Genomic DNA, 18,502 nt, shown 5'->3' on the forward strand with positions numbered 1-18,502 from the left:
TGTGAAATTAATTTCTTTTTTCTTTTCTCCATTCTTTTTTCTTTTCTTTCCTTTTCTTTTTTCTTTTTTCTTTTTCTTTCTTTCTTTCTTTCTTTCTTTCTTTCTTTCTTTCTTTCTTTCTTTTCAGATTTTGTTTATTTATTCATGAGAGACACAGAGAGCGAGGGAGAGACACAGGCAGAGGGAGAAGCAGGCTCCATGCAGGGAGCCCAGTGCAGAACTCGATCCCGGGACTCTGGGATCACGCCCTGAGCCAAGGCAGACACTGAAACCGTTGAGCAACCCAGGCATCCCAGGCTGTAAAATTTCTTGAAGGCAGTTCACTGTTGCTATCATTAGTACTCAGAATGATACTGGGCCCCTTAGTAGACACTTAGGAACTATTTACTTAAACCCTCTTACAAATTCCCATCACACTTTGTATTTCTCTTGTAGTACCTAGCACCTTCTATTTTGAATTGTATTTCGCTTCAGTTTTTCTTAACTCTCATTAACAGACTGGATGGTCCTTTTAAGCAGGAACTATTATTAACTTAAAATTTTTTTTCTTTAGTACCTTCTAAAGGCCTTATACTTAGTTGGTTCATAATGAACATTGAATAACTAGAAGATTAGAAGATGTTTTATTTTAAAATTTATTTATAGGTTAATACTAGAAAAAGATTTGAGGCAGCCTTGCCCATCTGTATTTCACATGTTTTAGAAGTAGAGAAGCCTTCCTAAGCCCAAGAATATAATTTGTAAAGAATTTTAGGTTAACATATGTTACTAAAATAAAGTTTTTACTGTGTAGATGTGTTTTGGTTGTTTCTTGATGTTATTTATAAGAATGCTTAATGCCTGGACTTAGTCTTCTAAAATAGCGGGTTAATTTTAACTTCATGGTCCTGCTGGACTGGTTCATTATATGGTTTGGAGAAACCAAGGGAAAGCAAATGATGCAGGAAGTGGTAGTGGTAGTTCTGTAAATACTCTTTTGATTTGAACTTTTACTGAACCTTTTACTGAACTGGTGACAAAACAGTTGTATTGTGTAACTTTAAAATGTTTTATTAGAAAATGCATATATTAAAAAAGATCTAAATTTTTAAACTTTGTTTTTGTGATTTTGGATTTTTTTGTTTTGTTTTCCTTTTTTGGGTGTATGTGTCACTGGATATGCATTGAGACATTGTAGGTTGATGGGATAACTCTTTGAGAAGCTAGTCAACTTGAAAGGCAAAGATTTTCTAGAGTGCTCTCTCATCCTTCACCCCCTGAAATCTTATCTGCTTTTGTGGGGATTCACAGAAATTTTATGCTGACATTGATAATGAATAAATACTTTTGGAGTGATGAAAATGTTTTGGAACTAGACAAAGATGGTGAATGTAGTACATGCCATACTGAATTTCATTTATTATTATTATTTTTTTTAAGATTTTATTTGTTTATTCATGAGAGACACAGAGACAGAGGCAGAGGGAGAAGCGGGCTCCCTGCAAGGAGCCTAATACGGGGCTTGATCCCTGGACCCTGGGATCCTGCCCTTAACTGAAGGCAGATGCTCAACCACTGAGCCACCCAGGTGTCCCTCATTTATTTTTTAAATTAAGATGTATATTTATAAAAATTTCACCTTTATCTCCCTTTTCATACTGTACTTATTTTCTGTGGGAATGTTTATAAAGTTTATGTGTATTTTCTCACAGTTCTAAATACACACACACACACACACATATAGGTCCATAAACACATAGTTCTAAAAATTATAATAAGGCCATACTTTACATATTGCTCTGTGACTTATTCTTTCTTTCTTATTTTAAATTTTTTTATTATGCATTACATTAATGCACTGCATCACTTTCTAGAAGGATAGATGAACATAACTGAGTTATTTTAAATCAATCAGGAAAATACTTCCTTAATGGATATTCTCCAAACCCTTTGACATATAGTAATGATTAACTCCAGAGATGCGCCTGTCTCTTTGCATCAAACTCCAGGGATATGGTCAATAGGCAACTCTTTTTTTTCCTTGCCCCCGTTCCTGAACCTGTGGATGTGTGCCATGGCTGTGCCAGGGATGACCAAGCCACCTGGCCATGACACCAATCCCAGGCAGAATCTTGAACCACATCGTACTGCGGTTGCCTGGGCCAAACCTTTCCTTTTTGGCTGATAAAGGTGACCTGGCTTTGACTTCTTCCCAGTAGGCTCCCAACTTGCTTATTTTCACTTAAGTATAATACTTGGAGAATTTTTCATCTTACAACAGATGCACTATATACTATTTAAACTGTACATCATGATATTCCATGGTTCATGTATTTCATATGCCAAAAATTTGATCATTTCCCTAGTAATTGATCCTTCCTTTTTCCATCCTTCCCTCATTCTCTTCCTTCTTTCAGTTTTTAAAAAACAATTATTTTTTGGAGTGATTTTGGATTCACAGCAAAATTGAAGAGAAATCACAAAAGTTCTCATGTCTCCCCTGTCCTCAAACCTGTGCAACCCTCTCTACTGTCAGCATCCCACACCACAGTTGTATGGATTTGTTAAAATCGATGAACCTACATCGACCCATCATTATTACCCAAAATCTGTAGTTTGCATTAGGGTTCACTCTTTGTTCACTGAATTTTTCACTGAATTACAAAGTAGAAATGGCCGAAGGGAGAATTAGTGATTTGCAGATCGATTTGAAGAAGTTGCCAGGGTGCAGTGCAGATAAAGAAATGGAAAATATGAGAGTGGTTAAGAGAGAAAAGGCCTTTCCATTCTGTAGTAAACACTATAGGTTCCTGCTCATGTTCCCTTAAGCCTACTTTAATACTTAAATGAAATAGATGGCTTAAAAAATGCTTTTTACAAATTGGCTACTCAAGAAACAGTAAACCTGAATATACCAATAACCATTAAATGACTTGTGTCAGTAGAGATGGATAGATAGGCATAGGTGAGAAGACTCAGTCCTGTTACTCTCAGTTGAATCCTGTGACTCCTTGTAAGGGAATACTTCTCCCTCTTCCTTTAGTAGAGTGTATACTCCACTGACACTATGTGTCATTGTCAGGCCACATAGAATGCATACATGCTGGGCATCCTCAATTCATAGATTAGAATTTTGGTTGGATTCTCTGATCCAGAGAAAAATGTTGCCACTTATTACTGAACTGCAATTTCTCCCCAGCCCTTTCCACTCTCAATCTTCCCTACCTTTTCCCTGTCCTTCTGTTGTCCTGTTACCATTCTCCTATTCTTGATCTATCACAGGCAGAATCTACTATCTTGAGTCTTATGCATTAGAATCAATGAAAGGGAACTCATTGCTACAATGTATGGTAATAAGAGGTGTCTTCCTTTTCTTTAAGAAGTAACTAAGGACTCCTCCCTGAGGCATTAAGTATTCCCTCCCCCTCCTTATGGTTACTGTGTCCTACCTCATTTGTGGGTTGGTGCTATGTGTTGTTAATCTGGTCATTGAATGAAGCTCTTGCTCCCCCTTCCAGCACTATTGGCTAATCTTTGTTTATTAGTGTCAGTTGGCAGGCAGGGATGCCTCACCTCTCCCTTCTTCTCCCTGCCAGTTCTGGCCCTAGTTTGGTTGTACTATTTTATGCTGGCAAGTATCTCTCTGAATTATTAGATACTACTTCTGAGATAGTATACAGCTGTTTCCAAAACCCATTTTACTGGAGCACTATAGTCCCTTATACAATATCCCATGGAATCCCCAGGTGGTGCAGCGGTTTAGCGCCTGCCTTTGGCCCATTAGTGATAATTTCTGACATTACTGGAACAGAAAACATTATTACATTTAGTCTCCCCTATGAGAAGTATTCACTGTTTACTTTCTCCTCTTTACAGCTATAGGATGTACAGATCTTCCCACTTTATGCCAATATTCCATTCTCATTTGGGAACAGTGGCTCAAGTTTTAAGGATGTGTAAATAAAGTCTGCTCCAAATACATATACAGAACTCAGATGACCTCCACTCCTAGATATTGTCTCAGTGGTTTAGAGGTGGATGCAGTTTATTATGCACTGCTAATAATTAATACTGTGATTGTAGTTTTTATTTTTTCTGTGATTGTAGTTTAAGGGTCATTCTTGTTGCCCTGTGATATTCAATTTAATGCTAGTAAGGACATGTAAGAGGTTTTTATCAATCTGTGTTTATGAAGGTATTTCTATACATACTCCTTATGTTTTGGGCTAATTATTTACCTCAGTGATAAAACTTAAACTTCCTAATGGTATATTAGTCTTTCTCTTGCATGGTTTCTGAATAGAGAATGGCATATATTTATTTTTTCCTGAATCACCTTGATACAGTATTGCCCCCTTGGTCATCTGAGGTGGCTGTATAAAGGGTTATTGTGCAGAGGCTTATGGGGGTTGTAAAAAAAAAAAAGTTACAGGGGCATTGATTTTTCCACCATTGTTAAAAATTGCTGCTTACAGGCCTTCCCCATCTCTCTCCAAAACTAGGCCAGGATTGAGTACCTGCCTTGTAAGTATACATAGTTGCCCCTGCTGTTTTCTTGCTGATATAAAATGCTGAGGCCCAGCAGATTGTCTCTAGTCAGCTTGGCAAGGGGGTTAGTGAGATACACGTAGTCTGTTTTATCTGCTTAGTCTCAAATATCATTTCTCGAAAGATGGTGCACTTATTAGGCCTTTGAGCAAAATGTTCTCTTTGTTCCTTTGTTGAGAAATTATTGCTCTGCCTCATAGTTTCTTAAACTGAGCTATGGTAGAAATGATACTCATCCAAGTGATGGGTTTTTTATTTTTAAAGATTTTATTTATGAAAAAGAGAGAGAGAGAGAGAAAGCATAAGTGAGGAAAGGGGCAGAGGGAGAGGAACAAGCAGACTCCCTGCTAAGCAGGGAGTTGGACACAGGGCTCGATCCCAGGATCCTGAGATCATGACCTGGGCTGAAGGCAGACACTTAACCAACTGAGCCACCCAGGTGCCCCCAAGTGATGATTTTAACTATCTCCTGTAGGCAGTATAGCACTGTGGGGGACACATTGTTGCTTGTCTCCTTAACTTACATTCTGTTTTCCCTTTGGTTTGGTAGCTTTAATTTTAGTGTGAGATGTATTTCTCAATATTCTATTCACCTGGCCTGAGTGGGATGGGCTAGAGGTGGAGGACATGACATAGGCCTTAGCTAACCAGTGTATCACATTGCTTTGTTTCAGTAGTGCACACCTTCAAATCAGAGAAAAATCTCAGAACCAAGACCTTACTCTTCTGCTGGCCTGCATGTGCTAATGAGTGAGTTTGAAGTTGTTGGGGACCACAAATGTGGAGACTGAGAATAGATCCAGTATAGGTGAAACAGAGTCAAGAGTTGCATCCTTGTCATCTTCAAGCCTTGGTTGCAACAGAGGTCAACCTTGCTTTTTCTTATTCTCTAAAATAAATGGCAGATTCTCTATTTTGGTTAAGCCAGTGAGGATTGAGTTTATTTCCTCGTTATAGAGTCTTAACTGCTGAGAGAGTACCTTAAGGAATTGCTTCTCCTATTATTTGTAAGTCCTTCCAGAAAGTTATGTCTTAACTGGATGTTGGGATATTTGTATAGACTCACACTTGGATGTCATGCCAATTTTTAAAACAAACTTAATATGGTCCCTTAAATAATTGACTTGTCACAGAGCAGTCTTTTGAAAATGTCCTCTAGAATTCCTGAGATTTTTCTAACTCTGTTGTTCTCTTTTTTACAAAAACTATATTTCCACTAATGGGAGTGGGAATACATTACTTCTGCCTTACAGCTGTTTCTTTCATCCCATTTTTGTTTTGGTAAATTGCTGAGATCAAAACTGTTTATCATCACCCTTTGGAAGGTTCTGGCTAAGATATGTAGGTGGTGGTCCCCTGGGCCCTCAGAGCTTCTGATTGTATATAATTAGAATACAGAGCATATTATAGAGCTTGGTTAGATATTGCACCCCATTTAGTAACCAACAACATTGATGTTATTATCTGACACATCAGTTGGTCAATCTGATGTGTTTTTTTTCAGCACCACTGAGCAGTTATCTTAATTCTTTTTTTTTAATAATAAATTTATTTTTTATTGGTGTTCAATTTGCCAACATACAGAAAAACACCCAGTGCTCATCCCAAGTGCCCCCTCAATGCCCGCCACCCAGTCACCCCCACCTCCCGCCCTCCTCCCCTTCCACCACCCCTAGTTCGTTTCCCAGAGTTAGGAGTCCTCCATGTTCTGTCTCCCTTTCTGATATTTCCTACCCATTTCTTCTCCCTTCCCCTCTATTCCCTTTCACTATTATTTATATTCCCCAAATGAATGAGACCATATAATGTTTGTCCTTCTCCAATTGACTTATTTCACTCAGCGTAATACCCTCCAGTTCCACCCATGTCGAAGCAAATGGTGGGTATTTGTCGTTTCTAATGGCTGAGTAATATTCCATTGTATACATAAACCACATCTTCTTTATCCAGTCATCTTTCGCTGGACACCGAGTCTCCTTCCACAGTTTGGCTATTGTGGACATTGCTGCTAGAAACATCGGGGTGCAGGTGTCCCGGCGTTTCATTGCATCTGTATCTTTGGGGTAAATCCCCAGCAGTACAATTGCTGGGTCGTAGGGAAGATCTATTTTTAACTCTTTGAGGAACCTCCACACAGTTTTCCAGAATGGCTGCACCATTTCACATTCCCAGCAACAGTGCAAGAGGGTTCCCTTTTCTCCAGAACGACGATCTGTCTTTTCCTTCAGCTCAGCAAACTTGCAAGCAATGTGAGGGGTGACAATCCAGCACAGGTGCATATCCAGCACTGATTTGGCCTGGATGGTTCAGGATAATCACCTGAGCTGTGAAGCCAGCTGCTTCCATTGCTGGGTCATTTTTGCTGTCACCAGCCACGTTGCCACGACGAACATCTTTGACAGGTACGTTCTTGACATTGAAGCCCACATTGTCCCTAGGAAGAGCCTCACTCAAAGCTTCATGGTACATTTCAACAGACTACTTCAGTTGTAACATTGACTGGAGCAAAGGTGACCACCATGCCAGGCTTAAGAACACCAGTCTTCACTCGACCCACTGGGACAGTACCAATACCACCAATTTTGTAGATGTCTTGGAGAGGCAGATGCAAGGGCTTATCATTTGAACGAGTTGGTGGCAGAATGCAATCCAGGGCTTCAAACAGTGTGGTTCCGCTGGAATTCCCATCTTTACGGGTGACTTTCCATCCCTTGAACCAAGGCATGTTAGCACTTGGCTCCAGCATGTTGTCACCATTCCAACCAGAAATTGGCACAAATGCTACTGTGTCGGGGTTGTAGCCAATTTTCTTAATGTAGGTGCTGACTTCCTTAACGATTTCCTCATATCTCTTCTGGCTGTAGGGTGGTTCAGTGGAATCCATTTTGTTAACACCAACAATTAGTTGTTTTACACCCAGTGTGTAAGCCAGAAGGGCATGCTCACGGGTCTGCCCATTGGAGATACCTGCTTCCAATTCACCAACACCAGCAGCAACAATCAAGACAGCACAGTCAGCCTGAGATGTGCCTGTAATCATGTTTTTGATAAAGTCTCTTTATCAGTGGGGCATCAATGATGGTCACATAATACTTGCTGGTCTCGGATTTCAACAGGGAGATATCAGTGGTGATACCATGTTCACGTTCAGCTTTCAGTTTATCCAAGACCCAGGCATACTTGAAGGAGCCTTTTCCCATCTCAGCAGTCTCCTTCTCAAATTTTTCGATAGTTCTTTTGTTGATCCCACCACATTTGTAGATCAGATGGCCAGTAGTGGTAGACTTGCCCAAATCTATGTGTCCAATAACGACGATGTTGATGTGAGTCTTTTCCTTTCCCATTTTGGTTTAGGTTTAGCGGTGGTTTTCATGACACCTGTGTTCTGGCAGCAAACCCGTTGCAGAAAAGCAGTTATCTTAATTCTGACCCTACCTATAGATAGGGTCAGATCTCACAGGTTAACGGCTTAGTACTACAAGTTTGCCCTATCCCTCCCAGAGCCCACTTCAGATGCCAATTGCAAGTCTAGGTTGTCACCTATGCTTGTGACCCTATTGGCTGTAGATCGGAGGTTCCCAAGACCCCTTCCTTGTGTTCAGTTAATGTGTGAGAGTGGCTCACAGAATTCAGAGAAACTTTTTACTTACGAGATTACTAGTTTATTATAAAAGATTCTAACTCAGGAGCAGCCAGATAGAAGAGATGCATAGGGCAAGGTATGTGGGAAGGGGCATGGATCTTCCCTGTTCTTTAGGTGCACCCCTCTCCCTTAATCTCCATGTGGAAACTCTCTGAACCCCATCCTTCTGGGTTTTTATGGAGACTTCATTATGTAGGCACAGTTGATTAAATCTTTGGGTATTGGTGATTGATTCAACCTCTAGCCTTTCCCTTCTTCCCCAGAAGTCTGTGGGTGAGACTAAGTTTCAACCTTATAATCACAGGTTTGGTTCTCTTGGCAAACAGCCCCTATCCTGAGGTTACCTAGAGGCTTTCCAAAAGTCATCTTACTAACGTAACAAAGGAACATTACCACTCTTTTAGCAAATTACTAGGGTTTTAGGAGCCGTGTGTCTAGAATAATGGTCAAAGACTAAGTGTTATATTTCTTTTTATAAAATCAGAGTGTCGCAATTGGTGCAATTCATTGGTATGGTCAGACTTGGAGGGTCTGCATGCTGCTGAAGTGTAGTAACTTCTACTTTCTTAACCCCAGAAATCTTTTAGAAATTCCAGGTATTCCATAGCATACCTCACCAACACCACCCCATTCAGATCTTGTGGGTATGTGTATGTGAGCCAGGTACAGCAGATAGACCAACTGAAAAGTGGTTGTGGCTTGTTCATCATAATGAGTTTGATATAGCTTTTCTTCTTATTGCAATCTTCACTTGTCCCATCAGCCTTAGGGAGGATAGGAGATATTGGAAGCAATGCTATGGGGTTGAGTCTTAGGCAGTGTGGAGTCAGAGTAGTTTTAGTTTGGAGTTCAGAGATTACTTCCTGATCTCTTTTTCCAACAAATGGGAGGAGTTCTTGTGGTGGACTTAATCTGTTAGAACACATTGTATTAGACAAAAGGTTAACAGAAACTAGGTTACCCTTACCAAGGAGGCCTCTGAGTACTTCCCACCTTCCTGAAGATAAGGCCTAGAGTAATTTTTCACTGTGTTTATTATGGCTGTTAGCACAGTAATGTGTTTCTCTGAAATCATGTCTTTCTTTTTCACTAAAAAGGGTATTTTTGTCAAGATAGGCGTAGAGGTGGTTAAAATCCTGCAAATAGCTAGTTCAGTCTCAGAATGATATATTGACAAGGTAAATCTTTATCTTACTAATATGGTCTCTTAGAGAAAAACTCTGGTGAATTATTATTATATTGATAATTTCTATATGCTGGTTCTGGATCAGGGTCCTGGTGTGATGAAGTGTGTGTGTGTGTGTGTGTGTGTGTGTGTGTGTGTGTGTGTGTGTGTCTGTGTTTTGCTCATTGTCCTGGGAAGGAATGGACTAGGGAGAGATGTCACTGCAACTTATTCTTTCTGTAGTCTAGTTATTACTGTTCATTCTGCACATATTTACTGAACACTCCCTTTTTAAAAAAAGATTTGTTTATTTATTTTAGAGAGAGTGGGGGTGGGGGGGTAGAGAGTTAGAGACTCCTAAGCAGACTTCCCACAGAGTGTGGAGCCTGACGCAGGGCTCAGTCCCATGACCCTGAAATCATGACCTGAGCCGAAACCAAGAGTTAGATGTCATGATGGTAATCCTCATAATCTCTTACTTGAGCTACTCCAGAAGCTTCCTGATTGATCTTGCCTGTAATCTTTTCATTATGGAGTAGCCTTTCATGAAAATTCTCTAGTGATTTCCCATCATACTGAGAATAAAATTCAGTCTTTACCAAAATCTACAGTATACTTTATAATCTGAACCCTGGCTACCTCTGTGACCTCATCTACCATTCCTTCTTACTCTTCTCCAGCCACACTGGCCTTCATTATTGTTCCTTGAACATTCCAAGCTCGTTCCTGCCTCAATATTTTTGTAATTGCTTTTTCTCTGGCCTAGATCTTCATATACATTCTGAAGGATTACATCCTCATTTCATTCAGATCTCTGCAAATGTCATCCTCTCAGACAAACTTTCCCTAATCTTATTTGTGTAAAATAGTACCCTATTTCACTCTCTAAACATTGCCATTCTTTATTTGTCTTCATAGCATTTTTCACTACTTGAAATTAGATCATGTATTCATTTGTTTACTTACTGTCTCTTTTCACTTCTAGGTTGGAGAGCAGAAATCTTGTCTGGCTTTCTTTTTCTCAAGCTTTATATTTCCAATACCTAGAAGATTGCCTGATAAATAGCAGAAAATGAGAATTCTTAGTTGAAGGTAGGAGTGAAAAAGAGATCTAACAGAGATTAAGAATAAGAGAATATTGCATGTAAGTTTTGGTTAGCAAATTGAAAAAAATTATAAGAAATGATTTTTCCAAGAAAAAGATAAATTATATTTAAAAACAAGTGGAAATATGTATGAAGTATCTGGAATAGGTGAATCCATAGAAACAGAAAGCAGTTTAGTGTTTACCAGTGGCTGGCTTCTGAATTCTGGTATATCAAACTGTGCCCCTGCACTGCTAAATTGATTGATTTTTCATAGTATTAGCTCTTCCTCATATATATCAACTGTGTGTTGTGTACATGTGTGTTTGTGTTACCTTTTAGGTAAACCTTCCTTATGTCAGTTATCTCCCTTTTTGTCTTTTAATTTCATTCTTTTTTTTCCCTAAAGATTTTATTTATCTGAGAGAAAGAGAGCAAGAGAGCACAAGTGGGAGAGACGGGCAGAGGGAGAGGAAAAAAGCAGGTTCTTCGTTAAGTAGGGAGCCTGACTTGGGGCTCAATCCCAGGACCCTGGGTTCATGACTTGAGCTGAAGGCAGATGTTTAACTAGCTGAGCTACCTAGGTGTCCCTCATTCTTTTTTTTAATGATTGTTTTCAGTCCCTGTTTTATGAAAACTATATCTTACTGTACTATCTTTTGGATTTGAATTCTTTTAAAGAACATCCCTTTCCTTTGGTTAGCTAGATCATAAACTCCATGAGGAAACAGACTACTGTTTTGTTCATTGTTGTATCATTAGCACCTAGGACAGTGCTGGAGCTTGGTAGCATGAAAATGAATGTTTGCTGAGTAAATGAATGGATACATGCCCCCTTTATTCTGCAGTGTTTTAGAAAATATACCTCATATTGATTTATGATATTTAAATATGTATATCACCAGATGTAGGGTATGGCATAGCCTTGATTTTGCCATTCATTTATTCATTATTTATTGAGCCTCTAGTATATACCAGTCAGTGTGTAAGTATAGAGGTGGCAGTGAACATGACAAGCATGGTCTGTTGCTTCATGGGACATACATATGTTTAGTGTGGAAGTCAAACACTAAGTTATTAGTGTTATAAAAGATCAAGAACAAGGTGTTTAAGTTTTGGGAGTTATGATTGCCAGAGGTAATCTAGTCTGGGATATGAGTGAAGATGTATGCTGACTGGTTAGAAAAATTAGATGAGTGAGAAAGAATAAAGGATGATTGAACAAATTAATGGTGATGCTAATGAACTGGGCTAGAAAGTACTAACTAAAATCAGAGGAGCGTGAGATTTGGTTATTGAGATAATAGATGACAGAGTCATGGTAATGAATGAACTAGAGAGGGAGGGCGTTGAGAAAGGATGTTTTTATTTTTTTAAGATGGGAGTATTTTGAGTATAGAGAAATGCTGATGGAAGGAGCCATTAAAAGAAGAAGTTCAAAATCTAGAAGTCAAATATAAAAGATCCTAGGAAGAATGGAAGGGAGTGGGATGCAGGGCAAAGGTAGAGAATTTGACAGTAATACATTTATCTGTCTGTCTGTTTTTAGTGTTAGTGAGAGTGATACATTTATTTTTATCCTATTTAGATTGATAACACATTTCCTTCTGGAATGAATTTATATGCTTTTCTTTTTTAAAAATTTTAATTCCAGTATAGTTAACATACAGTGTTGTATTAGTTTCAGGTGTATGGTATAGTGAGTCAGAAATTCTATACATTATTCAGTGCTTATCAAGACAAGTATACTCTTAATCCTCTTCATCTAAGTAATACACTTATTTTAATAGGAGGAGAAGCTATGTGTTGATGGGCTTAAATTTGTATGTTTATTGGTAGGTAGTTGAAGTTCTTTCTGATAATTTTGAAGACATGTAATTTTCTTACTGTTTTAGGAGCCAAACATTGGCTGAGTGTGATAGAAATGGAAAGTCAAACAATGTTCAGAAGGGATTGACTAGAGAAAAATAGTAGATTACTGAACAAGTAAAAAGGGTCCATGAAATTTGCAACCATGGATTTCTAGTGTATCAGTCCAGTCTGGCTAATTATGTAACTTTCTGCAGTAGTGGTTAGTGGCCTTGGTAGAACGAATCAACTTGAATTTTGATTTTTGTCTGGTGTGTGGAACCAGAGAACAAAGGTGCTAGGGAGTTTTGGGATTTTGGTAGAAGAGTGATTGCAATGGTAGATCCAGTATTCTCATTTGGAGATTGAGAACTAAAGACCAGAGGAGACTGATTCCTAGGACTCAAAAGCCTTCATTTATATCTCCATATTTGTTGAAACCACTTCCTAAAATCTGGGGGGGGGGGGGGGGGGAAGTTCTGTGTATATTTTCTTGTGTTATTGCATGCCACATTTTCATTCATGTGCTCCTCTTTTTCTTTGGTAGTCTAACTAGAAAACTTTAACATTTTATAAGTTGATAGCAAGATTTGAGGCTAAGATTTAGGTTTCTGTACACCTTACATGTCCATGTCATACACCAGTGCTCTTGTTATGTGGTATGAGACTCTGGTGTCTGTGAACTCTTTAAGTACAGTGTAAACATTTTTTAAAGATTTTATTTATTTATTAGAGGCGGGGAGGAGCAGGGGAAGGGGCAGAGGGACAAGCAGACTCCCTGCTGACCAGGGAGCTTATCCTGGGGCTTGATCCCAGGGCCCTGAGATCATGACTTGAGCTGAAGTCAGACTGAGCTACCCAGTGCCCCAGATATGGTGTAAATTTTTAATCAGTGTGTGAGGTTTATTTTTGTCACAATTGTGTATTACTAGTTCATTGTCTTTCAGTTTGACTGTTAATCTGAGTTATAAATGATGTGGAATAACTTGCTGTAAGAAGTATAAAATCATTTTAAACTGGTGACACCTCCCCTCCAAAAAAATCCAGTGTTTTTACTGAGAACTGAAAACTTTGCTCTTGCATATAAAAAGATAGACCTGTAGAGTAGTACAGTAAACAGTTTTTAAATAACACAGCATTTGGACAGCCACATTAATAGTGTAGTGACCCTGCATGCTTTCATAGGTGTTTGAGAGGTTGTTGTAACAGTAACTATGTTATACATGTTGGTTGCCATTATGATTGTATTCGGTTCCTATTGCTCTTGTAACAAATAACATAAATTTAGTGGCTTATTTCTTACAGTTCTGGAGATCAGAAGGTTGAAATGGGTCAGATACGGTTTTAGCATAGTTGTGCTCCTTCTGGAGGTACTACCAGAGAATCTCTTCCTTGTCTTTTCCAGTGCCTGGTAGCCACCTACATTTTTTGGCTTATGGCCACACCACTTTGATCTGTCTTCTGTCATTACACCTTCTGAGATTCTCCTGCAGTCTTTTCCTGTTTTAAGGACTCTTGTGATTATATTGGGCTCATCTAGATAAAATCTAGGATAATCTCCCTTTATTAAATTCCTTAACTTAATCACATCTACAGAGTCCCTTTTGCTGTAAGGTAATAAATCCTAGAGATTAGAATTTGGATACCTTTGGGGGGGTGTGCTTTACTGACTTTGTTCTTTTTAAAGAGTGTTTTGGCTCTTTTGGGTTCCTTGTATTTCCATATGAATTCTAGGATTGACTTATCAATTTCTGCAAAGAAGGTACCTTGAATTTGTTAGGTTATTGCATTGAATCTGTAGATCAATTTGAGGATTATTGCTGTCTTAACAATATTAGGCTTTCTAATCCATGAACACGGGGTGTCTTCTGTAAGTCTTTTTTAAAGTTTTTTTTTCAATGTACAAGTCTTACGCTTTTTTGTTTTATAAATTCCCAATTTTTTAAATAATGTTTTTGATGCTATTGCAAATGGAATTATTTTCTTGATTTCATTTTTGTATTGTTCATTGCTAGTGTATAGAATACAAATGATTTTTGTTGCAAGTTTGTTGAATTCTTTTATTAGCTCTACTACTGTTTTGGTGGATTCTTTAGACTTATATAAGGTCATGTTATCTGTGAATTTAGACAAATTTACCTCTTCCTTTCCTCTTTGGATACTTTTCTTTCTTTCTTTCTTTCTTTCTTTCTTTCTTTTCTTTCTTTTCTTTCTTTTCTTTCTTTTCTTTCTTTCTTTTCTTTCTTTCTTTCTTTTCTTTCTTTCTTTTTCTCATCTAATTGTCCTGGCTAGAACTTTTATAATGATGTTGAATGGGAGTGATAAGAGCAGTTACCTTTGTCTTAATCTTGGGAAAATAGTGTCTTTTAGTGTTAAGGATGATGTTAGCTGTGGGTTTTTCATAGGTGCTCTTTATCAGATTGAGGAAGTTTCCATCTATTCCAAGTGTGTTGGGTGTTTTTGTCATGGAAGAATATAGTCTTTTGTCAAATGATTTTTCTTTTTCTATTGAGGTGATTATTAGGGTTTTGTCCTTCATTAGTATGGTGTATTACATTGATTTTTCAGTATATTGATGATTTATTTCTATCAATGACCTTACATTTCTAGAATTAACTCATTGATTATTGAATTGAATGTGAGAAAATTCATCTGTTATATGGTGATCTCAAGACTCACAGTCTGAAATTTCCATTACATGATCAATTTCATCTTCAACAGAGTTTGGGCACTGTCATCTGGTTTTTTTTTTTTTTTTTTTTTTGCATTCATCCTCTCATTTAATAATTTTTTTTTTAAATTTATGATAGTCACACACAGAGAGAGAGAGAGAGAGAGAGAGTCAGAGATATAGGCAGAGGGAGAAGCAGGCTCCATGCACCGGGAGCCCGATGTGGGATTCGATCCCGGGTCTCCAGGATTGCACCCTGGGCCAAAGGCAGGCGCCAAACCGCTGCGCCACCCAGGGATCCCTCTCTCATTTAATAATTGTAAAACATCTTGCTTTGACAGTATTCTTTTTTCTTTGATATTTTTGGCAGAAAATGAAAATTCCTGTATTCTCAAATATATTCTGTGAAAACTTAAAAAAAAAAAGTCTTTGTAGACTTTGTAGCTGGTGTCTCCAAGCTTTTATTGAAAGTTGATGCAGCACTTTTCAGCAAAGTGATGAGACCAAAGGAGGATTAATAGTGATAATTTATTTCATTGTTGAATCATTCTTTTTGAAAAGAATGGTTCAACATTCTTTTCTAGCATACTTTTTTAAAAAGAAATTTTATGATTTTTTAAAGATTTTATTTAGCTATTTGAGAGAGTGTGAGAGAAAGGAAGGAGCAGAAGGAAGGGACGAGCTGACTCCCCATTGAGCTTGGAGCCTGACATGGAGCTTGATCCCACCATCCTGAGATCAAGACCTGAGCTGAAATCAAGATTCGGATGCTCAACCAATTGAGCTACCCAAGCACCTCCAGCATGTTTCTGTTTTCTTCTTTCATCCCCCGTCTTTTATTTTTTTTAAGATTTAATTAATTAATATATTTATTTAGAGCACAAGCAGCAGAAGGAGAAGAGGGAGAGAGAATCTCAAGCAGACTCTGTGCTGAGTGTGGAGCCTGTTGTGGGGCTTAGTCTCATGACCCTGAGATCATGACCTGAGCTGAAATCAAGAGTCTGATCCTTAACTGACTGAGCCACCAAGTACTCCATTGTTTTTCCTATCTTTAACAGTGAACAGACATTATATAATAATAAAGCAATTTTTTTCCCTCAACACCACTCTAAATATTACTATCTTATCTGCCTATGTCACATTGTTTTTTAGGCAGTGCAGCCTGCAGGGGCTCAGATGATGCTGGTAGCTGTGTTTGGGTAGGAGTGGCAAACTGGGGACTTACTGATCTTTGGCCCATGATATAAAGATTCAGAATCTGGGATGAGTTGAGAGTTCACTCATTTGTAAATCTTCTGGACAGACTACTTGATAAAATATTTGATTGAGTTGAAATTTAGAAGTTAGGCAGCTTAGCCTAATGGGGAGAAATCTGGGGAGGGTGTTGATACACATACATACATATATGTGTGTGTGTGTGTGTGTGTGTACAGAATTATACTATCTTTTAGATATTTAAAAAATACGTGTTTTTAAATTCAAGGATATGTATTGTTTGGTATCTCTTTCATTAAAACTGTGTACTATAAAATATTACCCATTTGTTCCATTTCCATCATGTCTTCATCATTAACTACAGCATCCTTTCACATAATGTTTAAAAGTTTTCTTGAAATTTTGTAAATGTGTGTGTTTTGTTGCGTTACAAAATTTCTCAGAAGGAAGCTCTAAATTGAAATATGCTTGAAAATGGGTAGCATTTACTTTAAAGATACTTAGTTTATTTTTTGTAGGTTTTTTTTTTTTTTTTTAAGATTTTAAAAATTTATTCATTCATGAGAGACAGAGAGGCAGAGACAGGCAGAGGGAGAAGCAGGCCCCATGCAGGAAGCCTGACATGGGACTGGATCCTGAGTCTCAGGATCACACCCTGGACCGAAGGTGGCGCTAAACCACTGAGCCACCCTGGCTGCCCTATTTTTTGTAGTTTTAACAGGTTGTTTTCAAGGGGATTCTAAAGGCAATATCCAAATTAATATTGTAGAGAAAACCATAAAAGGAGATTTTTGTTGGTTGCCTGAGTAAGGAAAGACAATACTTAATCCGTCATTTGAATCAGTATGCATTCTTGTTTTTGTAATTAGTGTTCTACAGACAATATCTTCCTTCTTACTTTTCCTTGTTTTTTATTTTCTTACTATATGCAATATTTTCTTCAGATCTTATGAACTTTAAAAGCACTTCAGTGGTATAGTTTTATCCATTAGGCATAGTTCTAATGTTGAGAAACTTGTTTCTAGAATTGGAAAACAAAAAATAAGAATAAACCCATCCATCACAAAGTCAAAAATGAGAAAAAAAATATCATCCATTCAGAATAGAGAAGGATATAGAAAAAAATATATATTTGTAAAAAGCTTATAGAGTAAAAACGGCCCTGCATGGAAAAGCTAAGGGGAATACCATGATTATTTAGCCTGAATAGTACAGAAGTGCTTTATACTTTTATTTCATTATTATTACATAAGCATTTTTATGAAGGGGGATATTGTTCTCCTTTTTTTGAATAAAAGGGTAAGAAAAGGTCTTTATGAAGGAGGGATGAACACTGAAAATGAAAATTGATCATCCACTAATAAAAATAGTGCAAGAATATATTGAGTAATATTTTGAATATCCAGCCTTGGTGGACCAATTAGAGGAGAATGGTCAATACTTTCCTTCAATGGTTTAGATCAGGTGTTGTAATCATAAAAGCTTAGGGACTATGTAGATAACATAAGGTTTGAATCAGTTAAGTATAAGACAATTAGAAATGATTGGGGGCCTGTGAATGGCTTCTTTGTTACCTTCTGCCAGAAATTTTTCACTTGCCAGGAGTTTATTTGTTGATTTCTCTTGAGAGAGTTAACCATTTTAAAATTTGGTTATATAATTTGGAAAAGTCAGATGAAATTTAGCCATATATTACTATCATAAATCCAATTAGATGAAACTGCCATTTCCCACTTAGCTTCAATTTTGTGGAGTTTCTGTATTAATATTTTATTACAATAAATTTTCTGGTGGTGTGTTAACTTGAATAAGAAAGTCATTTTATCAAAGTGTAACTGAGATGGATAATTAGTTTTAAATAAGTATTTTATGTTTCATTTCATTCTTTATACACTTGAGTCAATTTTTAGAAAATATTTTAGGACAGGCAAGGAAAAAAACCTATATACTTCAAAAAGTGATTATTGTAATTATTTTATTGCACCTATCATCCGTTTTTTACTTAGGTTAACTTTATTGTCTTGGTTTATTTTTAGACATGAGATTTTAAATTTATTTTTGGCTCCTAGTCTTAGTAAGTTTTAAATAATGGTTCTAATAATCTGTGCTATTACTTTTTTTCTTTTGAAACTTTGAAGAACTGAACATATATAGGTAGGTTTGAGGCAGAAGTTTAAAATATGACTAGAATTTCTTGTTTTTTTTTTTTTTTTTTTCTCATGTAAAAATTTAAACTTGCCTAGAATAGTAGTTTCCCTGACAGTTCCTGGTATAATATGACCCTAGGTAGTGCCCATTGTTACAGTTAATTCATAACCTGTTCTTGTCTTTTGAAATTTACATTGTGC

General features: G+C 37.4%; 1 protein-coding gene and 1 pseudogene across 7 annotated transcripts in view; one reads left to right on the plus strand and one right to left on the minus strand.

The window, feature by feature from the left end:
* Window positions 1-18,502, plus strand: part of TANC2 (tetratricopeptide repeat, ankyrin repeat and coiled-coil containing 2) — a 362,852-nt gene that overhangs the window by 32,105 nt on the left and 312,245 nt on the right. The gene's annotated exons all lie outside the window — the stretch shown is intronic.
* Window positions 1,907-2,122, minus strand: LOC121474013 (annotated as a pseudogene).

Source organism: Vulpes lagopus, chromosome 12, assembly GCF_018345385.1.
Source record: "Vulpes lagopus strain Blue_001 chromosome 12, ASM1834538v1, whole genome shotgun sequence".
Taxonomy (NCBI): Eukaryota; Metazoa; Chordata; class Mammalia; order Carnivora; family Canidae; genus Vulpes; species Vulpes lagopus.